Source organism: Squalius cephalus (genome assembly GCF_949319135.1).
Source record: "Squalius cephalus genome assembly, chromosome: 1".
Taxonomy (NCBI): Eukaryota; Metazoa; Chordata; class Actinopteri; order Cypriniformes; family Leuciscidae; genus Squalius; species Squalius cephalus.
This window is the reverse complement of record NC_137122.1, coordinates 59,055,553-59,068,323: the sequence shown is the minus strand read 5'-3', so window position 1 is coordinate 59,068,323 and position 12,771 is coordinate 59,055,553. Positions and strand designations below refer to the sequence as shown.

The 12,771-nt window shown below is 39.3% G+C and overlaps 1 pseudogene across 1 annotated transcript; it reads left to right on the top strand.

The window, feature by feature from the left end:
* Positions 1–6,507, top strand: LOC307169382 (transmembrane protein 235-like; annotated as a pseudogene). The gene is made up of 3 exons: positions 1–222; positions 5,563–5,640; positions 6,029–6,507. The product of its transcript is annotated as a transmembrane protein 235-like (transcript).
* Positions 6,508–12,771: the final 6,264 nt, after the last annotated feature.

Genomic DNA, 12,771 nt, shown 5'->3' with positions numbered 1-12,771 from the left:
ACAGGAGCTCAAACTCAATGAATCATAAGAGGGATTTGAGCGCTGATGAAAATGAACTTTGGGACAGTTGTCATCAGCGCGGGTCTGTGCGGCTGCTCAGTTTCATCCTGCTCGCCGTGTCCATCGGCACTGAATACTGGTACATTATAGATGTGGATGAAGGCAAGAACTCCAGCCGGGAATACAGCAGCTCTCACTCCGGACTCTGGAGGATTTATGAAGGTAAGATGCTCAACACACACAACTTAAGCGCAGTTTTATGTCCGATTGTATTGTGCAGCTGTTGCACACATTTATATTCTTCCAATAATGTGTATATTCAGACTCATTTCTCACTATACACAAACATACACATATGAATATACATTTAACATTAGGCTAAATATTGAGTATTAATGAGTATGAAGTACATGGACTTAATGTGCCTTTTGTTCATGGCCATATTAATGAGTCAAGTGACATTTAATGTGTCACCACATCTCCCTTCTCTTACTGTTTAGCTAGTCATTTCATGTGCCACATTAGATTAAAGTATTTTTAATCTCATTTTAATCGCAGCATATAAACTGGCAAACGGTTCTACTGGCTGCAAAGAAAGTCATTTCTCAGATGTTCACAGAGACAGTCTGTGAGACAGCGTAGTGATCCAACGCTGGATACTCTTATAGGTTACGTCCGTGGATCACGGCTGAACGCGTCTTCTCAACACTCACTTACAAACATTTTTCGCCTATTGTGCGTCTACACCCGTACCACTAAAAAGACGGATTATACCTAAGACTTCAGTCATAAATTAGTATTAAGATTGTTAGCATCACTGGTAGCGTAGTTGCTAACTTACTGTCCATCTGTTAAAATGGCAAATATATCAGATGTAAGTAGCCTACCTTTTGGTGCAGGTGAAGACACATTTGAGCTGCACGCAGTGCAGTCTGAGCTGGAAGCTGTTGAGAAACAGATCCACGACCTTTTAGTGAGACAAGCCGAACTGATAGTCGGCGGTTAGCTCTTGAAACATCACGCGCCGATGCACACAAATCAGAGATTAACGTTACTAACCCGCTGATTCCGACCTCGTCTACTCCGTGCGTTACTCAGCATCGGTCCCGAGCGCCGAGGTCGCGATCAGCCATGGTCTCGTTCACTCCGGCTCCAACATGCCACCACGAAGCCTGGATATTTCCGCAGCGGAAGACGCGAGTCAGGTCTAGACCAAGACCCTCGCCGACCCTCCCGGTTTTCGAGTTATCCACACAAAACCGCTTCTCCCCTCTTCGCGAAACCGAACGCGATGCTGTGATCATCGGCGATTCCATCGTTCGGCACGTCCACGCTACATTAGGTAAGAGTAAGGTGCACAGTCACTGCTTTCCTGGTGCTCGTGTTTCTGAAATCGCTGCTCACGTTCCCGAGATTCTGAACGAGCGCGTCGGAACTGTTGTCCTGCACGCGGGAGTGAACGACATCAGGCTGCGCCAGACGGAAGTTCTGAAGAAATACTTCAGGAATCTGATCGATACGGTACGCAGCACATCGCCTGATATAACGATCATTGTGTCAGGACCGCTTCCCACGTACCGTCTAGGACATGAGAAGTTTAGTAGATTATTCGCGCTAAATGAATGGTTAACGTCATGGTGCAATGAGCAGAAACTGCTCTTTGTAAATAATTGGAATCTGTTTTGGGAGCGTCCTAGGCTTTTCCGTGCTGATGGCTTACACCCAAGCAGATTCGGAGCGGATCTTCTGTCGGATAACATCTCCAAAATGTTAAATACCTTTTGACTAGTAACCAAAAGCCCAAATCATAGTCTCTGCTGCACCAAATTAACTGATATAAATACTAGTGTAGAACATTGCATAGAAATTGTGTCTATTCCTCGTTTAGTGCGATCAAATCATAAATCTACTGCAGGATCTAGGAAAAATCTAATTGTTATTAAAACAGAAAATGTTGCTATTAGTAAACAAAAACAATTTCTAAAGCTAGGTCTTTTAAACATTAGATCACTCACACCTAAGGCAGTTATTGTAAATGAAATAGTCACAGATAATAGCATCGATGTACTTTGCCTTACTGAAACCTGGCTTAAACCAAATGATTATTTCGGTCTAAATGAGTCTACTCCATCAGGATACTCCTATAAGCATGAGCCCCGTCTGATTGGTCGTGGCGGCGGTGTTGCAACAATCTATAGAGATTTTCTTAGTGTTACTCAGAAAACGGGTTATAAGTTTATTTCATTTGAAGTACTTGTACTAAATGTTACGCTCTTAGATGCTAAAAAAACATCCCTATTATCTTTAGCCTTGGCTACCGTATACAGACCGCCAGGGCCTTACGCTGATTTTCTAAAAGAATTTGCAGATTTTCTCTCAGACCTATTGGTCAATGTCGATAAAGCATTAATTGTTGGAGATTTTAACATACACGTAGATGATCAAAATGATGCGTTAGGGGCTGCGTTTATAGATTTATTAAACTCCTTTGGGGTTAAGCAAAACGTTACCGGACCAACTCATCGTTTTAATCATACACTCGATTTAATTATATCACATGGAACCGATCCAACCGATATAGATATCATTCCACAAAGTGATGATGTCACTGACCATTACATGGTAACTTGCATATTACGTACTCCTGTAATATATCATGCTGCGCCGCGTTATCGATTAGGCAGAACAATCCTTCCATCCACCATAGATAATTTTTCAAATTGCTTATCGGATCTGTCTCAGATGCTCAGTGAACCCAAACAAACAGATGAACTAGAGGAACTAACCAGCACTATGAGCACCATTCTCTCTGGAACACTGGATATTGTTGCACCTATTAGACTAAAAAAGGTCAGAGAGAAAACTAAAGCACCATGGTACAACAATACTACGCGTGTTCTAAAGAGAGAAACTCGTAATTTAGAGCGTAAATGGAAACAAACTAATCTAGAGGTTTTTAGAATCGCTTGGAAAGACAGTACGTCACGTTATAAAAAGGCCCTAAAAGCTGCCAGGGCTGAGCACCTCCGCAATCTAATAGAAAATAACCAAAACAATCCTAGGTTTTTATTTAACACCGTGGCTAGACTAACAAATAAACAAGCGTCACCTCAACAAAATATTCCGTTACAGTTTAGTAGTAATGATTTCATGAATTTTTTCACTGAGAAAATAGAAAACATCAGAATTGTAAACGTTCAATACTCAATCGCGCCTTATAATTCAGCCTCAATTATCACCCCGCAAGAACAATTACAGTGCTTTACAACTGTAGAACAAATAGAGTTAAATAAACTTATCACTTCATCTAAAACAACAACATGTTTATTAGATCAAATTGCCAACTAAACTACTGAAAGAAGTGTTACATAGTGGAAGAGCCTCTCCTCAATATTATTAACTCGTCTTTAACTTTAGGTCATGTTCCAAGAACATTTAAACTGGCAGTTATAAAACCACTCATTAAGAAACCACAATTAGACCCAAATAACCTAGCAAATTATAGACCAATTTCAAATCTTCCTTTTATGTCTAAAATACTAGAAAAAGTGGTGTCTGCCCAACTAGGCTCTTTCTTACAAGAAAATGACATCTATGAAAAGTTTCAGTCTGGATTCAGGCCGCACCATAGCACTGAAACTGCGCTCGTTAAAATCACAAATGATTTACTCTTAGCTTCTGACCAAGGCTGTATCTCAATACTAGTTTTACTTGATCTTAGTGCTGCGTTCGATACTATAGATCATACAATACTCTTAGATCGACTACAAAATTATACTGGTGTTCAAGGACAAGCATTAAGCTGGTTCAGATCATACCTATCTGACCGATACCATTTTGTCTATTTAAATGGAGAAAAATCGATCATAACTCCAGTAAACTATGGAGTGCCACAAGGATCTGTGTTAGGCCCTCTATTATTCTCAATATATATGCTGCCACTTGGAAATATTATAAGGAAACATGGAATTAGTTTCCATTGTTATTCTGATGACACTCAAATATATATTTCATCACGGCCGGATGAAAACGCTAAATTATCCAAATTGACAGAGTGTGTTAAAGATATAAAAGATTGGATGACGCGCAATTTTCTTTTATTAAATCCTGACAAGACAGAGGTAATACTTATCGGTTCAAAAAACCGCCCACAAAACCTCTCACAATACAACTTTAACATAGTAGGATGTCCTGTTACTTTATCCTCTACAGTAAAAGACCTGGGTGTTATACTTGACTGCAACCTGTCTTTTGAAAATCATATTTCATATGTTACAAAAACAGCCTTTTTCCACCTTAGAAACATTGCTAAGCTACGTAATATGCTATCTGTTTCTGATGCAGAAAAGTTAGTTCATGCGTTCATGACCTCGAGACTAGATTACTGTAATGCTTTATTAGCTGGTTGTCCTGCATCCTCAATAAACAAGCTACAGTTAGTCCAAAATGCCGCCGCTAGAGTTCTTACTAGATCAAGAAAATTTGACCATATAACACCAATTCTATCATCACTACATTGGTTACCTATAAAGTTCCGTATTAATTACAAGGTATTGCTACTGACTTATAAAGCCCTAAACGGCTTAGCTCCAGTTTATTTAACGGATCTTCTATCGCCCTATAATCCATCGCGCTCTTTAAGGTCACTAAATTCGAGGCTTTTGGTCATACCTGGGATATCCAGATCAACCAAAGGAGGGAGATCATTTTCACATTTAGCTCCAAAACTCTGGAATAGCCTTCCTGATACTGTTCGTTGCTCAGACTCGCTCTCCCAGTTTAAAACTAGATTAAAGATGCATCTCTTCAGCCAGGCATTTATATAATATTTTTAATCTTACAGTTAAATCCGGTCTCTAGTTCATAAACGCCAGAGGAGAACTGGCCCCCGACTGAGCCTGGGTTCTCCCAAGGTTTTTTTTTCTCCATCAGGTCACCTGATGGAGTTTTTCGGTTCCTTGCCACTGTTGCCTTTGGCTTGCTCAGTTGGGGATGCTTAATTTAATCAATCAATCAACAATACTATTGATCAGCATTACCAAACGTGGACGTTTTACACTAGAAACAAACACTGATGTACTATTTTATTTAATACTGTGAAGCTGCTTTGATACAATCTGCATTGTGAAAAGCGCTATATAAATAAAGTTGACTTGACTTGACTTGACTTGACAGTCCTCATCACCGGCTGAGGCTCCATTATGTACATCATTAATGTCTCGTCCAATTCTGTGGCTGTTTCATGGCACTAGAGACTATTAAAAAGAGAAGCAGTTCATCACAGATCTGTAAATGTTTAATGTTACACACGTTGTGATGACAGTTACTAAATCTGTCGTATGAAAAAATACTGTTTTCCATTTCATTCTAATTGCTGTAACGACGATGTCTTCCCTCTTACACAAATGATGCTTTTCCTTTTACGAAAAGAAACCTTTAAATGATATTGCATGCCTTGAACTTGTAGGCTGTAGTAGTATAGAAGAGATTGATTCATGGTCAACTGTGTAAAGCATAATGTGTGTTTCCAGCTTTGACTTGGCTTTTCAATGTCACCCACAGGAGAGAATGGCAGTTATCATGACATCTCGTTCTACACGGACACCTCCGACCACACTGAGCAGGAGAAGCAGCTTTTAAGTGAGTCTCTGAAACTGCCATCTACACATTAACCACAGTCAGGGAATGGCACTGGGAATAGCTTTTCATATTCTTCATATTCACAGTAGTGATATAGTAGTGCGGTAGTGATATAGGGCTAACAACTTTTCCTGGGCCATGTTTACCTTTTATAAGTATTTTTTTCTAACCTTATAAGTCAAAAGACCAAAGTGAATGTGAATCCTCATGTCATGACCTCTTTAACACTGAGGATTTTGCCGTGTTTGTTACCAAAGGCCCCTGTGGCACATTGTTGGCTAGCAATGCTTTCTGAACATTGTAATAATATGAGACTGAAACATTGTTTTCTTTGTGACAGACTTGTTAGCAATAATGACATTTAGTTATGACCTTCTTTTATTCCCAGGTTTCCTGCAGTTTGACTAATTCGTTCTCCTCAACCTCATCATCACCATATACTCGTGTGATGGATATTACAGTAACATAAAACTGTTTGTGATAGAGTTGAATTGTACACATCAGAGCCTATGTGTCCCACATTTCCATGATTCACATCAATTTATGTCCGTTTGATTTATTAATTTACATTTTTACTGTTGAATACATAATTTATAACATCTATCTTTATTTCATTTTTAATTGAAAAGCAGTATTGAGTATCTAGTATACATATCCACATGGTATTGGGGATAGGGTGGGGGTTCGGGGTTGGTGTTGGCGTTTGGTGAAAGGGTGAATGTTATGTTTTTACAAAAGCTCAACATTCACTATTTACTTACAGTTTATATTTACTATTTACTATATAGTAAGTCGCATCAGCCAGGAAAAAGAAAGCCCTCCCTGTTTGAGAACAGTTTTACAACTTCCAATGTATGTATGGTGTTTAAAAATAAAATAAAAAATGATATATCACAATGTGTTTTCCTCAATTAATTTTACTATTATATGTAATATCTTAATTCAGAAGGTGAGATGCTTGGACTGTGATATATATATATTCAGTCGATGTACATGTACAGTGACTTCCATTCAAACTCTTTTCTCTTCACATATCTTGGCTGGAAAGTTTGGCTCGTGTTTGACCAGAGCAAACAAAGCTTAAATGCCACAGCCGACGCTGTAGAAGAAGTCGAGAGATACGAACATTCAAAGAGCCGGAGATCCACTAGAATACTGGAAAATACAGGAACACGTGTCCCACATCTGGACACTTTGGCATTGCAGTTTCTTTGTACACCGGCCTCCTCTGTACCATGTGAAAGATTGTCCAGACAGGGGAAGAACTGTAAAAGAGGAGAAATAGACCCAATCGCCCAAAACACTGTCAAACAGCTCTTATTTCTCAATACAAATCACTCCAAACTTCTTCATCACCTTTCTGTCATTCCCACAGTCACACAAGCATTGTCACTGCTGAGTCTCATAAGCAGATTTAATAACCAGATGATCACATCACACAATGTCCTGATTCACATTTTAGTCCCACACCTTATCTTGTCCGTCAAATGATTAATTAATGATTTTCATTCATTAAAATGTATTCAATTGCATTTTTAATACAAGTAATATGAAGTAGTAGTTAGTATGTGTATTTCCTATGTGTAGCTTTTAGCTGCTTTATTTTTTACTGTTTACTGTTTACAGCACTCTTGAAGCTTTGAGTCTGTTCTGGGAACAGTATCTAAGCCTTTATGAGGCTTCATTTCTCCATCTCTACACTGTGACCCTGCAGCATTAGATCCAGTGACGTCTGAAAGATTATAAACACACATTGTGCACTAAATGTTTTGAACTATTGTTTTTTAGACACACACACACACACACACACACACACACACACATCAGCAATCAACATATGAAACTCAACAATGGCGACAATCATAAAAAAGCTTCATGCCACAATATTGCGACATGAATAAATTATGCAGATGAAATGTCTTTTTCTTTATTTACTTTTATTTCTGCTGTTGTTTTTAGTAGCTTGTTTTGTGATGTTCAGAGTTGATCTGATTATTTGAATATTTTGTCGACTGCACCATTGTTGACGCCTGTATGACCACAGAAGACACAGTACGTCAATGCGACATCAAGAAGACGCCGGACTCCAACTCATCCATTGGTCAGATCATGTCAAATTTTGGTTGAAAATGAAAAATAGGTTGATGTCTAAACCCAATGTTTGTTTGACGTCAAGCTCCAGTGTCAGACATATATAACATTTTGATTGGAATAAATGGCTCATTGTTAAAAAAAAAAAAGATAAAAAGTGAAATGCAGGGCAGAACATTATATCTGTGAAGATCTCAGCAGAGGAGGATTAAACAACTCCACAAACTGCATTACCAGCTTCACTTATTTTCTTTAGTTTGACGCTTGAATTTTTAATGTTAGTTACTCAACTTACCCTTCTTTTAATTTTTGACATTTTGTGCTATAACAACTAAATTAGCAAAAGTTTATATTTATTTCCTATAATAACACATTGACTGATGCATCATCATAGAGTTGCTGTTTGTAAAAATGAATTTGTAACAAAAACTGTTAAAACAGATAATTTACCCAGAAATGTTAATTCTGTCATCATTACTCACACTATGACTTTATTCCTTCTGTGGATCATAAAAAAAAATAAAAAAAACATTGTCAAGAATGTTGGTAATCAAACAATTTTGGTGACCATTTACTTCTATTGAAGTAGTAAAAAAACTACTTTTGTGTTCCATAGATAAAAAAAAAAAAGTCATACAGGTTTTTGAACGACATAAGGGCGTTATGTCAATATTTAACATGATTTTTCATGATTAATAAACCTACTTAAATTCTGTCCACACACAACACATCAGCTCACATTCAGACAATGTTTCGCCATACTTCAGATTCTGAGGAGAGAATTTTCTTTTTGGGGTGAACTATCACTTTAACATGTACATATATTATATAATATGCATACCAATGATCTTGAATATGTGTGTTCTTGTAACTGATAGAGAAGAAAACACCATGTTGGACATTGAGTGGTTGGGCCGACGAGTCGCTTTGAGGGCAAACAATGGAAAATATGTCTGCACAAAGAGAAATGGCCAGCTTGCAGTTGTGAGTGAATCTGTGGGTGAGTGCACACTGATTCTTCTCTGACCTTTTACTAAACTTCCACTACTGGATACAACACGAGTCAGATCAATCCTCTCATGTGTTCGGCAGGGGAGGACGAGCAGTTTGTGCTAAAGCTGATTAATCGACCTATCCTGGTCTTGCGTGGGGAGAACGGCTTTGTGTGTCACCACAAGAACTCCAATACACTGGACGCCAGTCGCTCTGTTTACCACATCTTCTCATTGCTTTTCAGCGATGGCGCATACCATATAAAAAGTGAGTCATATCGTGTGAGCTGAGACCAGGGGCGTAGCAGCCATTCTAAAAGTGGGGGGGACAAAAGCTGTATGTGACCATAGGATGTGACCCAAAGGTGATGTTCATAACAGGGTTTTTCCTGGCTCAAAATGAGGCGGAGGTGATAAAATGTGTGAAAATATGTATTTTTTGTAGATCATCATATACCCTAATGTGTTTCCCACATTATTTTTGTGGGTGGAGCTTGGTACCTCTAGGGGGGTCCGGGGGCATGCCCCCCCCGTAAGAAAATTTGTACATTTTAAAGATAAATTCATTAATCCGGTGCACTTTGAGTCACCAGAATCCACTGTTACAAATAAATAATCCACCCGCCAACTGCCCAAAATATGATATTCTTTGATTTAGATATCTGCATCTGATCATCACATTACAATTATTCAAATTCTCAGTGTTAAGCATGATAATATGGTAACATCACACTGAAGTAGGCTGATTTGAAATCAACATTTATTTAAAATAAAAGTTCTTCTTTTGGCAAAATTACATTTCCTTAGTAGCATAAACAGAGGCTTTACTCCCTTCAAACTTAAATTGTCAATGTTTCATTACACTGTTTGAAAACACTCATTTTTTGTACCTTTATAAAAGGCATTTTCCCCCTAGTTTTATACAACAGACATTTTATTAAATATATCAATAAAACCTAAATCAATGTATTTACAAAGTTTTAATATTATTTTGGTCACCCGACGTCGCAACCGAAATTTAACCAAATATCAACGTCTTATGACGTTGCGTACCTGATGGGAATAATCTGTTATGTCTCATTTAGCAGATGCTTTTATCCAAAGCGACAAGTAGGAGAGCATTTAACACACACTCGGCACAATCCGGTGCGACGTGACGAGGTCCATACGGGTTCTGTTGTCTAACACGTCTTACTCATAGACTGTCTTACTGCGTTACTTACAGTTGGTTAAATCAACAAGGAAACTTTACGCGTGATTCATGTCATCGCGACATACACTTGCAGTGCGTGTTTAAAAAAAGGATGTAGGCTAATGTCCTCTGCTTTTTTCTGGGGTTCATTTTACCCCAGACGGCCAAACAGCAAAGTGACTAAACAACGAACGAAAATTCGCAAGAGCAACAAGAGATTTGAAGCTCATAGCAGACACGCCCAATAGATGATTTGCGCTGTGATTGGCTGAATGTCAGTTCACTCAAGTCTAAGTAACAAATCAGAGAACACGGGCGGAAATATTGGTGCTCGGTCAAAAAAATGCGGGGGACAGCATCACCTGTTTCTAAAAGTGAGGGGGACGTGTCCCCCCCCCCCCCCGTGTCCCCCGGTTGCTACGCCCCTGGCTGAGACTGACGAGAGTTTCACTGAGCAACACTGACTCTGTTGGGCACTTCTGCACAAAATTCCTGATGCATGTGTTTTCTTTTTTTCTACCACAGGTGGAAATGAAAAGTTTTGGTATGTGTCCGGCAGTGGTCTGGTGTGCACAGATGGGGACAAACCGGAGGATTTCTTCTTTGAGTTTGTGGAGTATGGACGGGTTGGCATCAAGGGTCAGAATGGCAAGTACCTGCGTGGAGACCAGGGAGGCACGCTGATGGGCGATGGGTTAAGCGTGGACGCCTCTTCCCTGTGGGAGCACTGAGTGCTGGACAGAACCAGAGACACAAACACAGACTCACTCAGAAACAATCAGTTCTCGTACTGACACCTGTTAAACTAATGACTTTCAGGAGAACGCTGTTCATTCATGTTCTTTCTTCAGTCTTTTTTGTGAGTAAGTGAAATATGTGTGGTTTTATCTGTTTCTTATACTGTAAATGTTAGTGTCACCCTTTGATTCATCAGAAAAATACAATATTACACTTCACTGCTTGCAGTGGCGGATCTAGAATTTTTTAAAAGCATGTCCACAATCGGGCCACCCTTCACAGAGAGCGGCCAAGCTTAACACAAGTCATGCACAATTCTTAAATCAATGAGGTTTTCATACACTTTCCTGAGTTTCTTTGCTGCCAGCTCTACCACTTTGTTCATTAACTGTTATTTATTAAACTACTACAATAACAGCTTAAATATTTCAATTTTTTTCTTCATTTAGAAAAACACCCATAATAAAATATAAAACAAAATGTATTTATAATTATAAAAAAAATTCTGTTCAAATTTGGAGTTCTGTTTTCACACTTTTCTGTTTTGGGTTCCATCAAGAATATTCATGAGCATATGATAAAATAAAATAACTACAGCTTAATGTTGTTCTGATCATGTTTTATTTCAAGGAAAACTCTAAAACTTTTTTAGACCATGCCATGTGATTTTGTTTTGTTTGTTTAGAGACTAAAATGCTAATAATATTTACTCATATTATCTAAGCATGCAGTTTTCTTCTTTTCTTTTTTCATTTTTACGATCTGATTAGGCTTATACAGATTAAGACAAACAATATATTATTTTGTAGTATTCTACTGTGATAATATAGCTGTATAATATATATAATAATATAAATATGCAATATAGCTGGGATTAGCTAAATACTTTATTTTTATGAAAATATCTTTTATTGAGCCTTCTTTGTACTTTCTGTGCGAGGGCGCCCTCTGGCTTCGAGTATGAATAGACTGGTTCAGATTTGACCGAACCTTAAAGTCTAATTCGCTGCTGGTTCCTTCGAGATTTTCCTATGGGGTTTTATAATGGGGTTTTCTGATTTCTGTGTAAAATAAAGCCTGTGGTAAACATAACTTCAGTGTACTTTGACATGTTGTTATACAAAGTAAATTACACACACCCATTGCGAAACAATTATGTTCATTTTTGAAAACACGTTTTTAATAAGTAACTAGAAAAGACAACATCTCGTGTTCGAGATCCACCTATGGGAAGGGTATCCGTACCTGACCTCTGCGTAAGCATCCAATTGCACCAAGTCTGGCTAGACAGACAGAAGCACGCAGCCAATGCCAGGTAAGGCCCCGCCCCCTTACCTAGGGGCATATAAAGGCTGCAAGCGCTGCTATTCTCCAGTGAGTATATTCGCTTCTCGTGCGGCAAGCGGGGCAAAGCTGTTGGATCTCTCCACTCGATGTTTCAGAGAACCGGGGTTACGACAGTAACCTATTGTTCTCTTTAATCATCTCGTGTTCGAGATCCACCTATGGGAGAGACATGGACAGCTCCCCGATTGCCCAATACACTCACAGTGAGGTTCTGAAAGCCAGAGAAGGACGGTCGCCCCAGGGAGGCGGTGCCTGACACATCCCATAACCATGAACCTGCAATCCTGACGCACACACATGACTGCTGTGCACATGCAGGACATGAAACATGTATGCAGCACACACACGATAATAACCCCAGCAACACCAATGTGCATATAAATACACCCAGAAAAGGAATGGAAATGCATGCTTGGTGACAGGAATGTGCATGGCCTGCCGGCCCATTCACTCCTTATTCGTTACTTGCAACGGGGTTGCAGGGAAGGGCTAAGAAGACCCTACCCCTAAAACCGAATGTGCTACCGAGATTCTAGTGACATCCAGCCGGTAGTAACGCACAAAGGTATGAGGAGAAGCCCAACTGGCAGCGGAGCAGATGTCCTGCAGTGACACTCCCCTAAACAAAGCCCAAGAGGCGGCTATGCCCCTCGTGGAATGATGTCCCCTGGGGGCTGCATTCCCTATGATTCATAAGCCAAAGCTATAGGATTCACAAGCCAATGTGAGAGGCAGTGCTTAGATATGGGATTCCCTCTATGAGGAGGCGCC